Genomic DNA, 15118 nt, shown 5'->3' on the forward strand with positions numbered 1-15118 from the left:
GGACATATGTTGTCATGAAACATGTCGAAAGGAGTCATAAAGTTATCCTATGACTCCTTTCGACCAGTATAAACGATTATAATATGTCCCTTGGGGTCCTAAGATCCCTAGAGACATATGTTGTAATGAAATGTGTCGATAGGGTTCATAGCTTATACTATGACCCCTTTCAAACCATAGAAATGATTATAATATCTCTCTAAGGGTCCTGTGACCCCTAGAGACATATGTTGTAATGAAATATGTGGGAAGGGGTCAGAGGTTATCTTATGACCCCTTTTGATCCATATATATCATTCTAATATGTCCTTAGGGGTTCTTGGACCCTAGAAACATATGTTATTATGAAATGTGTTGAAAGTGGTCATAGGTTATCCTATGACCCCTTTCGACTCATATAAACGATTATAATATGTCCCTTTGGGTCCTAAGACCCTTGAAGACATATGTTGTAATGAAATGTGTCAAAAAGGGCCATAGGTCATCCTATGGCCCCTTTTGACTTATATAAATGATTATAATATGTTCCTAGGGTCCTGAAACCTGTAGAGACATGTTGTTAAGAAATATGTCGAAAGGGTCATAACTTATCCTATGACCCATTTTGACCCATATAAACAATTATAATATGTCCATAGGGGTCCTGGAACCCTTAGAGACATGTGTTGAAATAAAATGTGTTGAAAGAGGTCATAAATTTTTCAGTGACCCCTTTTGACCCATATAAATTATTATAATATGTCCCTCGGTGTCTTGGGGCTCCCAGAGACATGTTGCCATGAAATGTGTTGAAAGGGACCTTTTGACACATATAAATGATTATAATATGTCCCTAGGGGTCCCAAGACCCCTAGAGACATTTGTTGTAATGAAATGTGTCAAAAGATGTCATAGGTTATCTTATCACCCCTTTTGACCCATATAAATCATTATAATATGTCCCTAGGGGTCCTAAGACCCCTAAAGACATATGTTGTAATGAAATGTTTTGAAAGGGGTCACAGGTTATCTTATGACCCCTTTCAACCCATATAAATTATTATAATATGTCCCTAAGTGTCCTGGGACTTCTAAAGACATATGTTGTAATGAAATGTGTCGAAAGGGGTCATAAGTTATACAATGACCCCCTTCAAACTATAGAAATGATTGTAATATGTCCCTAGGGGTCCTATGAAAACTAGAGACATATGCTGTAATGAAATATGTCGAAAGGGGTCATAGGTTATCCTATGAGCCCTTTCGATCGATATCAATGATTATAATATGTCCCTAGGGATCCTAGGACCCTTAGAGACATATGTTGTAACAAAATATATTCAAAGGGGTCATAGGTTATTATTGGTGTAAATAAGTATTTACTATTTACACTTTACTTAAGTTTACTTAGGTTAATGCATTATTTTATTATATTACATTATTTTATTATTTGTTTAGGTGGGACACTTAGGAGTTTGTGTACTCTCATGAGTTGTCATGTTGACAACACTGGAGTAAGCAACTCTAATTCAACACTTGGTGTCTACAGCACTAGAGTTTCCATCATTCACTAAGTTGTCATGTAGACAACACAGTTTTTGCACTCTCATTCTAGCAGATGTTGTCTACAACATCAATTTGTGTGCTACACCATTGTAGGCTTATTCTCACATCATCACACTTACTTTCGTGCTTAATGGAGGATAATCCATATCTAGTAGACATGTGCCTAGTTGTATGACTTATCATGTTGCTGACTTCTATGCATTTTATAAGCTTTTCAGAGGCCTTTATATATAGGCACTCCTAGTGTACTTTTATGTGGATTATTGAATGAATATATCGGCATTCTGATCATACTCTCTTTGGTCTACTGTTGTGCTTGTGTTTGAGTTCCTTGGTCTTGGATGAATTTTGCCCAAAGGCAAATTCTTATAGTTATCTTATGACCCCTTTCGACCCATATAAATGGTTATAATATGTTCCTAGGGGTCATATGTTGTCATTTAATGGGTCAAAATAGGTCATAGGTTACCTTATGAACCCTTTCAACCCATTCAAACACATGAGTTATGTCCCTTGGGGTTTTAAGACCCCTAAGAACATATATTGTCATATAATGTATTGAAAGGGGTCATGGGGTACTCTATGACCTATTTCGACTCATTTGAATACATGATTTTTTTTTAGGGGTTATAAGACTGCTATCAACATATGTTATCATTTAATGGGTCAAAAGGGGTCATAGGGAACCTCAAACACATGATGTATGTTCCTAGGGGACCTAGTACCCCTAGGGACATAGATGATGTGTTATAATGGGTAAAAGGTGTCATAGGGCATGCCATGACACATTTTGACCTATTACATGAAAAAATACATTTATAGGGTTTGTAGGACCCCTAGGGAAATACATGTGTTCCAATGGGTTGAATTGGGTTAAATGATATCTTATAACCCATTTCAACCCTTTACATGACAAAATATGTTCTTATGGGTCCTAAGACCTCTAGGAACAAGCATGTTGTGTTGAAATGGGTTGAAATGACAACTTATGTTCCTAAGGATCCTAGGGCCCCTAAGGACATACATGTTGTGTTCTAATGGATAGAAAGGGGTAATAGGGTATCCTATGACCCCTAGGGACATACCTCTTATATTCCAATGGGTAGAAAGGGGTCATAGGGTATTCTATGACCCCTTTTGACACATTACACAAGAACATATGTTGCTAGGGGTCTTAAGACCCTTATCATCATGTGTGTTGTGGGTCAAATTTTGACCCATTACATGATAACATATTTTCCTAGGGGTCCTAATATGCTAGGGCCATACATATTATGTTCCAATGGGTCAGAAGGCATCAGATACCATATGACCTCTTTCGGCCCATTACATGAAAACATATGTTCCTAGGGTTCATAAGACCCCTAAGAACATATATTGTCATGTAATGACTTGAAAGGGTCATAGAATACTCTACGAACCCTTTCGACCTATTGGAACACAACATATATGTCTATAATGGTCCTAGGACCCCTAGGAACATATGTTATCATGTATTAGGTCGAAAGGGATCATAAGATACTCTATAATCCCTTTCTACCCACTAAAACACAAGATAAATGTTTGTAGGCATACTTTGACCCTTAGGAAGATATATTGTCAAATAATGGGTCAAAATGGGTCATACGGTATCCCATGACCCATTTGGACTCATTGGAACACATGTATGTCCCTAGTGAGACCCGTAGGAAGATATGTCATCATATAGTTTATTAACTTAGGTTACTAATATATATAATATATAATAATAATATATATGATATATAGTTAGGGTATCCCATGACCCATTTTGACTCATTGGAACCCATGTATGTCCCTACAGGGACCCCTAGGAACATACATCATTATATAATTTATTAACTTGGGTTAGTAATATATATAATATATAATAATAATATATATGATATATAGTAATATATAATAAGTAATAACTATATATAAAATAATTATATAATAAACAATTATTATTATTTAATACTATATAATAAATTTTAGTAAATATATATAATAATTGGTCCCCCCCAATTATGCTATAACTATATTATACTAGGACTTGATACAACTTAAAAATTGGTCCCCCCTTGAGTTTGGTAAATAAAAATCAATATTAATCTTAAAAATTGGTCTCCACTCCTTTTACATTTGAATTAGGTGCCATAATTTGGGAACATAAATCAGATACCCTTTCCCAAATCGGATACCCAGTCTCAAATTGGATATATGTTCTCAAATCAGATACCTATTCTCAAATCGGATACCCGTTCTCAAATCAGATACCCGATTAGGCAAGGTATTACATTTTGTGTTTGGTACCAGGATGGGTGGGAAAAAAGACAAAGCACATTATGTTTCAAAGCTACATATTTTTCACATCACCGCTTTTTGGCACACTATAATCCTGCACATACCCTTGTCTCACATTCAAATTAGGTTGTGTGAAAATGTATCTTGGTCCCATGTGATTGGTATTCGACTCAAATGGCTTACCAATCAAATAGTGCCTCCACATCTATAAGGCATGGACAATTGCAACCAACTCAAGATCATGAGGCACATAGTAAACCTCATGTTTCTTTAGCTTATAAGACTCATAAGCTACCACTTTACCATCTGACATCAAGACACCACCCAAAAAATCATCAAAAGTGTCTATAATCATAGCGAACTACCCATTTTGATCTAGAATAATTAGAATAGAAGTGGTTGTGATATTTTGTTTCAATAATTGAAAGGCTCACTCACACTCTTCAGTCCACTCATACCATTTTCCCTTTTTGTGTAGAGACATAATAGGTGTTTCTACCTTTGAAAATCCCTCCACAAATTTTTTTATAGTAACCTACCAAACCCATGAAACTTCACACCTCACTCACATTTGGTGGAACTGACCATTCAAGAATAGCCTTGATCTTGGCAAGATCAACTGAAACTCCATCAATAGTAATGATGTGTCCCAAATAATGAATCTATTTCTAATAGAAAGTATACTTGGAAAGCTTTGCATACAATTTCCTCATGAAGACGTTGCAAAATGATGCACAAGTTTTCCTCATACTCTTCCATGACCTTTAAGTAAATCAAAATGCATCTATGAAAATCTCTTCGAACTTATCCAAATACTCTCTAAACATAATATTCATTAAGTTCATGAGTATTGTAGGTGCATTCATGAGACCAAAGGGTGGGAAAACAAATACATAACGCCCATACTGGGTCCTAATTTTTTTTGGCTATGTCCTCATACTTAATCCAGAGTTTATGATACCCAGATTGAAGATCAATCTTCAAAAATATTGTAGCTCCCTTCATTTGATCAAACAACACATCTATCCATGGAAGAAAATATCTATTTTTAACGGTTATCTTGTTCAACATCTAATAGTCAATACATAATTGGAAGGTAAAATCCTTCTTTTTAACAAAGATCATAGGTGCTCCCCATGGTGACACACTTGAACATATCAATCCCTTGTCCAACAATTCTTTAAGCTCATACATTTCAATTGTGGTAATTCTATAAGGTACCTTTGATTTAGACTCTACACCAGGCTTAATATCTATAGAGAAATCAAATGCTCTTTTAGGAGGTAATTTGGGTAAGTCCTTAGAAAAGACATGCTAGAACTCTTTCAAAATAGGTTGTCATCTAAGGAAGATATAAAATCTTCAAGATCCTTCACATGCACAACAAAAATTTGACATCCTTTCTTCTTAGCCTTCTTAAGCTGCATAGCTGAAATGTTCATTAGAACTATAGGCATTTTAACCCCATTCACCACTATAGGATTTCTAATAGCATCCAAGCATTTTTCTGCCTTATCTTTGAGATTTATAATTTCCTTGTGCTTGGTGAGTCATTCAATGCCTAGAATAACATCATATGACCCAAGAGGGGCTACAAATAAATTGACCTATGTGTGGAAGTTAAGAAGTTCCAACTCACTACATGAAAGACATTGCTCTAATATTTGTTATGCCCAACTTTCATACTCAACTATCCAAGGGTTAGCAATATAACCCACTCAAACTAGAAGTCTAGACACTACTTTAGGATCAACAAAAGACCCTAGAGCACTAGTATCAATTAAGATGAAAACTTGATAATCATAAATCTTATCATTCAATTGTATAAGAGATGTTTGAAATTCTTTTTTCTTGTGTTCTACAATTACATAAATATGATGTTGTAATTTAAATCCATTTATGGATACAAATCATTAAGGGAATCTAGTAGCATAATGATCACCCCCACATATGAAACATACATCACGTGGTCCATGTCAACCTGCTAGTTTATCCATCCTATTCTAGTTTATTATTTCCACTATTGTTTCTTTTGTTGTTTCCACCTCTATTCATGTTTTGTCCTTGGTAGTTCCTATTTTTTTTCTTTCTTGACACATCTTGGTCTTTTTCTTTCATATTCTTGATTTGATGTCGACAACCATTTTGTTTGTTATCCTCATATTTCCTCTTAAAAACTTAATTGTTATATGCCTTCACTGGGGCTACATCTTTTAGCCTTTGTTCTTGTTTAAGATCCTTCCTAATTGAATCTATACCTCATTGTAGATCTTTAGATGCAATCCCATAACAAACTTACAAGTCCTAAACAAACTATCATTCACATATTGAGGTACATATTTGACCAAGAGGGAGAACTACTTATGGTACTGAGTAATTGTCATAATTCCTTGTGTCAGCTTATAGAACTTAGTTGTCTTATTATCATAAAATAACTGAGGTAACCACCTCTTACACAAAAGCTCATTGAAATCCTCCCATGATATCTCACCATGTTGTATATTCTTCTCAACCATCACATTCTCCCACCACGTGACTACTTCTTTGACTAGCTAAAAAGTGGCTCATATTTCTCACTATTTTCGTATGAAATTTTAGACAAGGAAATAGTTCTCCATAGTAGCTATCCAAGCCTATGCATCTTCTCTTGAGGTCTTACTATTGAAAGTAGAAGTGACCTTCTTGAGGTCCTTACTCATATCTTCTACAATTTGAACCTCTTCATTTATTAACTCATCCATGCTACTATTAACTTCCTCTTTTTGTTGTTAATTATTCCTCCTATCTTTCTCAAGTTTCCTTTGGACCTCTAATAATTGATTCTCTTCCCTCTTCTTTTGTTCTTCCTCAAGTCTATGGAAAGTCTCTATACATTAATCCTCCTCTCTCTTTTTTGCTTCCTCCTTGAACCTGCCTAGGCCTCATTATATTCTCCAAATTATCCATACACTAATCTTGTTGAGTAAGGAGAGCTATAATGTGATACAACCTCTAATTCTTAGGCTCATCCTATGGACTATTTTTTTCTCTAGCATTGTTACCTCAATGGTTATACATGGTGTCAGATTACACCTGCACCAAATTAAGACACACAACTTTAGCAATGGTTTGGACCATAAGCCCTAGTGTTAAACACAACTCTAAGACCACTTTTTACTTACTCATATCTTTTGCCATTTGAACCCTTTCATTTACTATTTCATCCAACCTACTATCGGGTTCCTCCTTTTCTTGTTCTTTATTCCTCCTATCTTTCTCAAGTTTCCTTTGGGCCTCTAATAACTAATTCTGTCCCCTCTTCTTTTGTTCTTCCTCAAGTCTACAAAAGGCATCTATATGTTGATCCTCCTCTCTCTTCCTTTCTTCCTCCTCGACCTGCCTATGCCTCATTATATTCTCCAAATTATCCATACATTGAACTTTTTGAGTAAGGAGAGTTACAATGTGATCCAACCTCTAATTCTTAGGCTCATCCTATCGATCATTGTTGTCTCTAGTACTATTACCTCAATGGTTGTACGTGGTGTTAGATTACACTTGCACCAAGTTAAGCCACACAACTTTAGCAATGGTCTGGACCATAAGCCTTAGTGTTTAAACACAATTGTAAGACCACATGTAAAGATTGATTCTAGTAATACAATTCCACATCGACAAAATTACAGGTTTTGCAAAAATGTTGATTGGAAAACTTATATCAGGACATGCAAAAAGGTCCAATACAACCACGTCCATATAGATGTATTAAGACTATATATATATATACACCTTTTTTGGGAAAACAAAAGATGTACATAATGTGATCACAGGCTTGTAAAAACATATGGAATGCCAAACACCAGTTGAAACATGATTGAATACATCATAATGAAGAGTGATCTAAGTACATAAAGTAATCGACCAAACTGTAAAATTGGAATGTCATCACATGATAATACATCATAAATAAACATCAAGGACCATCATAGAAGATTTCAACTTGCAAGTTGAACATAGACCCATGATTATCTCATATAAGAATAAAATCATGAATCAACATCAAATACACAAAATAAATATGTCATCAAACCTCTATCCTTATGCATGAAACCCTATCTCCAAAGCCTTAAGATCAAAGTCCATCCACTACTACAAGATGGGAGTGTAACCCAAGAGCTTTTTCTGCCCAATCAGGGAGTGGTCACCTCCCCCAAGGTTCTTCTTGACATGGAGAACTCCTCGACCTTGACTGAGAAACCTAGCAACTCTAAACATTTGGATGGGATGGATTTAGTGCAACCAAGTGCCTAATTATACATGCACAAATGACTAGTAGAAAATATACACATGGATGTGGCAGGGATAAATAATATAACCATGCATTTCAAACATATGCATTTATTTTGTTAGCTTGCCCAAACAATTAAACCATTAAACTGGAAGGTAGCAAAAAGAAAAATAAGTCTTTATCTTTTTAACAAATCTGTCCTTCCCTGACATTTTCCACATTAAGCACCCGTCCATTATTCAAAAATCTTAATTCAACTAAATTTTTCATAGAATAAGAAAATCAATTCAACCTAGTAATCTCATAGGTTTTGTTGCTCAAGGAAAACAAATTGTGCATTAATACAAATACATGAGTTGTAAGAATAACCACAAAGATAACTAGTCCTCCTAGCCATAGTATGACCATGATTTAATCCATCAATGAATTACTTTTATTAAGGAAATCTTAAGTTGACTTGGGTTGAATTGTTTACAAAATAATTACATCTTTGTTCATCATTTTAGATTCCAAATATGACAACATGTTCATTTTTTTATAAATATGAATCTTACACAGAGAGATATTTATCCATTTATCATAATACGTAACAACTTAGTCTAATTTAGATAAATCCTAAATTTTCTTTTGTCTTTCTATAAGCTCTAAATTATATTACTAAAACTTGATAGTGTAACCTTGTGTTTCTTTGTCTATCAATTGTTTATATTCATATGTTCCCTGGTTTATTTTTATGCTATAGGCAAGTTAGTTCAAGTGACATCACTATAGCTAGCAACCCTTTTTCAACAACATTCCATAAGCGAGTGCATTATAAGAATAAATGAACACTCGTTTTCTATTCAAAATCTAAGCATCACTAATTTGTTCTATGTTTATATTTTACATATATGTATTGTTCTATTTTTATATTTTACATATATGTACATATGTATATGCACGCACACACACACACACACACACACACACACACACACACACACACACACACACACACACACACACACACACACACACACACACACACAACTAGCAACGCTTTTTCAACAACATTTCATAAGTGAGTACATTACAAGAATAAATGAACACTCATTTTCTATTCAAAATCTAAGCATCTCTGATTTGTTCTACACAGACGCACTCGCACACACACATGCACGCACACGCGCGCACACACACACACACATTTTTTCTTTCTACTTGCTAATTCTTATTATAGAAATCTATTTTGAAACAACAGTGTTCATTCATATTAAGTAATGTGTGAGTCACAAAATAACTTAATGAACTAGAAGTGGTACCATTCAAGAGTAACTCTACATCTGGAGTGATAAGAGGCAAAGTTTCTACAGGTATATAATAACATCAAAGAATGATTGGTTGACACATTTTAAGGAAAGAAAGAAAATAAAATAAGGTTTCAACAACCTTAAAATACGCAACAACAAAAAAGTCAGCGGATCACAGACCCAAACGAAGCTAGAAGATCAAAGTCAAAATCCTTGTTGTGTAAGAGCACATAGGTAGGGTCTATTGAATATATACTTATTTCAAGCCCTTGTGCAACAAACTCACAACTGAAACTTCAAAACTCCAAATTCACATTACAAGAAAAAGTAAACCTACATCTAAGTTTCTATCACACAGGGTACTGGTAAAAAAAATGAGCCAACTAAAATGAAAGCAAAGAGGGATATTTCAAAGCTTTATAATAATAAAAAAACACAGAGAAAGGGAATAATGAGACTAAACAAAGTCACCACATCAAATATTTTAACAATAATGTAAAGACCAAAATCTATAAGGTCTCAAAGAAAACCTCATAAGAAATGATGAGCCTCATAATAGATTGGACATTGAGGAGTCTTAAGTGGATATAGCACTGAGGAGAGAGTATTACTCAAAGCATTAAACTGAATCCCTATGGTTCCTTAGCTTTTTGATAAAGCTTCCTATTATTTGCAGACGTTGGTAGAAATCTTATGAAATCACAAAATATATAACTGCAACATTTTCATTTTGTAACAGCTAACATTCTTATTCTAAAAATAGATACGTGTCTATATATGTATATATAGATACATATATATACATATGTATCTATACATACATATATATACATATGTATCTATACATACATATGTATGTATGTATGTATGTATGTATGTATGTATGTACGTATATAGATATTCAATTTATCCATTTACTATAGTATTGTTCTACAATATTTCTCAGAGAAAGGTTAATAGTGTTAGGATTAAACCTCAGCCAGAAATAAAAATTACATGCAAATATAAACAATATTAGAAAATAATAGATCATGCAAAAAAGAATACAATACACCAAGATTTAACATGGTTCACCCAAAGCATGGGTTACATCCACCAAACAGCAAGTCCAATGTTATTATGATCCAATGATTACAATCTGTAATCCCTTACAGCTCAATACCGCTGCAAGAACCAATTTTCACATCACTTTATCAAACAATCCCTAACCCTAATCCCCTTTTATACAAGTATTTTTCTACTTTAGGGTTACAACATGTCGGCCACATGTCAACGAATATAAGCAATAGCCAATTAGCAAATAGTAACCCAAAATTTTGTGCCATTAGCGAATGGTGAATAGTAGCCCAAAATTTTGTGCCATTGGCAAATTGTATGTATGTATAGTACTTCCCTGATCAATCACCACAATCTAACAAATAGATAAATAATTTGGACCCTGGTTGATGAGTCAAGATGGAAGATTCCTCAGAAATCCAACCAGTTTTTTCCTAGCCTATGCAGACCCTTCTCCAGTATACTCCACTTATGCATTTTGCTCTAATTTTCAGTGAAAGAAAAACATAAATTCCTTCCCGAAACCTTCCTTTTTTCCCAAAAAATCCAATGGCTTCCAAAAAAACAATGAATAATGTGTGCTAGACTACTACAATCATTTTCATGCCAAATGCATGTCGCTCCCTATGGAGTGTGACTCCCTCTCAAAGTTTTTTTTCGTCATCTACTATCTTTAGAATATTTTATTAATTATGATCAATGACAACTTCCATCCACTCCTCATCGTGACTCCTATAGTGAATTATCAACTCAAAAGCGAAATAACTATATTACAAACACATTATTTTGATCATTGAATTAAACATCTAGTTTTTTTTGTTTTTTTACTAATTATACAAATACAAAAATGTAGTCATATATCATTTTCCATAACAAAAAGAGTATCAAAATTTTTTAAAGGCATGATCAATTAAATAATTAATTAATCCCATCTAAACTTTTCATAATGTAAAAGAAGATCAAGATTAAAAACAAAAATCTTTTTTTTGCTAACATCATGGTGCATATGATATTCATTTGTGTATGTGTGTGTGCATGTACATGAGATTATCCCATACTCTAGCCTCCTCTACCTCGACCACACTCTCACCTTCATACCTGGAAAACTTAGACATTCACCAACAAGGAAAGAGTCGAAATCGTGTAAGAATACATAATCTTTTAACTTTCATCTCATGTACATTTATCAATAAAAGACACCTACATGAATTATTGTATTTATTTCATATACATGTAACATGAATGTAAATTAAATAGCGCATCACCTCATCATAAAATTTTAAACCATTATAATATGCATCAAATAATCGAGAATGTGCAATAACTAACATCAGGTCATCAATCACAGTCTAAGAAATAGATAATAATGTTGACCTAAGTCAAGTCATCATAAAAGAATGTCCTGAAGTAAAGGAGATCATGGGTTGAGTGGTGACAGGGTGTAATATGGTTTTGTGGTCAATTTGTGTTCAATATAGATAGATCAACAAGATTGGTTTCTCAAGAATCCTGCCCTTCACAATATTCTTTTTTTCTTTCTCTTTTTGATTCTGCTATATTTGCACATGCAAGAGGCGACTAGACTTTTTTAAGGGAAGGCGTTGGCTGAGCACATGTGCCCAAGGAATCTTGGAATGCATGGACTCATCTCGACTAACTCCTCTTTATTTTTTCTCTACCTCATAAGTCTCATTCAGGTGTTGTTCATTATATTTCATTGGTATAATCTCTAATGAATCTCGAAGTATGTCACTTGCCTAGGTTTCAACAATTTTTTATCTCAACATCGGTATATCATTATTATTTTATGTTTTGATCTGAAGAATGCATTACCAGTAGCCATCGCTGCTTAGTACTCTAGTGGTATATTGAAATTAAATGTTTGGTTTCCTATGTTGATGATAAAAAAATTGTTGACTATTTTGTTTGCACTTCTGGCACTCTTGTTTAGTTCACTTGGCATTGTTTTCCTCAAAGGTTGGGATTTCTACAATCTTATTCAAGATTTCGGTTGTCGACATTTCAACAGTTGTTTTATGCTATTGATTTTAATGATTTCCAATCCGGCGATATGGATTTAATGTGTAAGGGAAGAAAATAGTAATTTTATGGACTCAATTCATTTTTGGATTTTAAGTTTAAGTTGAAGGTCAATGTTGTTTTTTTAATAATAAGTAGAAGGTACTTCTTTTGGTTTTGTATTATGGCCACAGATAACATATTGTATACTTAATGTCAAGTTATTAGAGTTTTACAATCTCTAACTAATTTACTGTTTTCCTCATTTACTTTGTGAAACTAGGGGTGCACGAAGTTACCTGTTCTATGTACAAACAAGTGGATCTCCAATATTCCCCTTTTCAACATCTCCCTTGAAACTTAATGGAAAATAGAGATATAATTTCTCCTTCCAGTAGTGTTATGTATCACTATAGTTCAAGGTTTATCTAGGAACCAAATTGTTTTAGTTTATCTACAAATAATTTCTATCATAGTGCCATTATAAATTGTTCTAGCTGGGGTGCAAAGAAATGTCTACCAATGATATCTTCAAAAGTTCCATAATCCTGCAATAAGCATGCACATAGTATATGGAGATGATTTCTGAGATTGAAAAGATATGCCTAATCATTGAAATCATTCTGCTTCATAATGTTGAAAACGTAAAACGTCATTGACCAACATGGTTTCCTAAAGCTATTATCTATGTTTTGCACTGATGCAAATTTTCATTTTCTTGATATAAATTTGCAACTCCTCTCAGCGAAACATAGTCACCTCAAGCTATCTAAGGAGATATCAATGAGTTGCATTGATCCAAACTTCCATTTCCTTGATATAAATCTTCAACTCCTCTTAAACTAAGTGAAATGTCTTCCCCGTATTTGTCTACAATTTTCCCATGTAGACTTCCTAGTGAAAAGTGCATTTACATATTTAAATAGGACATTTGGAACCAAACTTACAATTTAATGTGGAGCAATATTAATCCAAAACATATGAATAATAAGAGATTCCTTAATTCTAACTTTGATCGTGCAATGGTCTTGAAAAGTATATCACCCAGTCTCTTTATGTCATTTTTTTCTTCAAGTACTCTCAATATCTTTTCTAATCTTTAAGGATCTTCATCTACATCTTCAAAACTTGAGTGGCACAAATTTATTTCTACTTTTCATTGTCTTCCATGGGTTCAGGGTCATCCAAGTCTATAACAACTACAATTTCATTTTTTACTTTTCGTTTCATTCACTTCAATCTTGATCATAAGGTGGAGGGGGCCTCAATTGCCTTCTAGATCTTTTCTTCAGGAGGCAGGTTTGTTTAAAGTAGCACATATCAACATAAGTGTTCCAAACAACTGTTTCAAATTCACCAAACTTGTCTTTTGTCTAATCTATGTGGCACTTGAGAAGTTCTTTTACAAATAGTACACACTCCTCCATAGTGATTTGAAAATTAAGCTCTTTCACATAATTTTTTCTAGGAAGAATTGCTTCCATGAAGAAATGATCTATGTCTATTGAGAATGTGATACTATCTTTGTATTTCTACATACAATCTACTTCGAATTTGTACCTAGGAGTAAGATACTTCATAGTCAATGAAATAATTTATGCATGCATAAATCTTGTTGTCCTAATTGTTTAATTGATAATAGATTTATTTTCCTATGGATGACACATAACTCATACAACATAATCCATTGGTGGGAGTGGCCTTATAAAGTAAACTACCAAGCAAACTACCAAGGACTTAAAAGAAAAAGTGTACCCACCCTTCTTTTTTAACATCAAATTATGCAGCAATTGTAGTCTCATCAATTCACATGGATCAAACTTCTTACCTTTTTTCACCATCTGACATGTATCATATACCACAATTACTAAAGTGGGACATTCATTATTTTTGAAGTAAATCTTATAGGTTATATTGTAATACATACCTCAAAAGAGGGTATATAATCATATCAATTCACAACTCTTTGATCTCCTAATATACCACTTGATTTTGCAACTTCCTTGTTCTTAATAGACTTCATGATTCGTATGGAACTAGTTGAGCATCAACTTGTTATAGCTTTGATTGCATATTTAGTTATTTGGTAGGGCTTGTCAAGCCAAACAAAATCATCATGCGTTCTACTCAATACAATTTTGATTACTTCTTAGTCAATTAACATTGGATTTTGCTCCATGTATCCAAACTGTTGTATGAGATTCTTTGTATTTTGTCTCTTAAAATTTCTTAACTTATTATTGTCTTAATCGTCAAATTCTACTTCAATATATTTATAAATATCTTCAACAAAGATAACCCTATTAGGTAGTGTAAAAAATGCACCATCCAATCAAACCCTAGTTGTTTTGATTACGTAAAAACAGGTTTTAAAGGACCCAAAACCTTTAACACAGTATCAGAGAAGTATAAACATAAAAGTTCAAAAAATAAAAGGCCTCAGAGAACAATTAAACAACCATAGAAATAGGAGGCCAAAGTACAACTATGCACCAAAAGACAACAAAAGAAAAGCAAAAGGACAACACTTGGACAGCTACAAAGTCTTCAGCAGGTCCGCAGCTTGATCTGTCAGAATGTTCATATTTTTTGCAGAAGCTTTCATTTCATCCATCTGTTTTGCTTCCACTCCTTCAAT

Source organism: Cupressus sempervirens, unplaced genomic scaffold (assembly GCF_028749045.1).
Source record: "Cupressus sempervirens isolate cs-2001-9-10 unplaced genomic scaffold, ASM2874904v1 CseChr00s100002_03, whole genome shotgun sequence".
Taxonomy (NCBI): domain Eukaryota; kingdom Viridiplantae; phylum Streptophyta; class Pinopsida; order Cupressales; family Cupressaceae; genus Cupressus; species Cupressus sempervirens.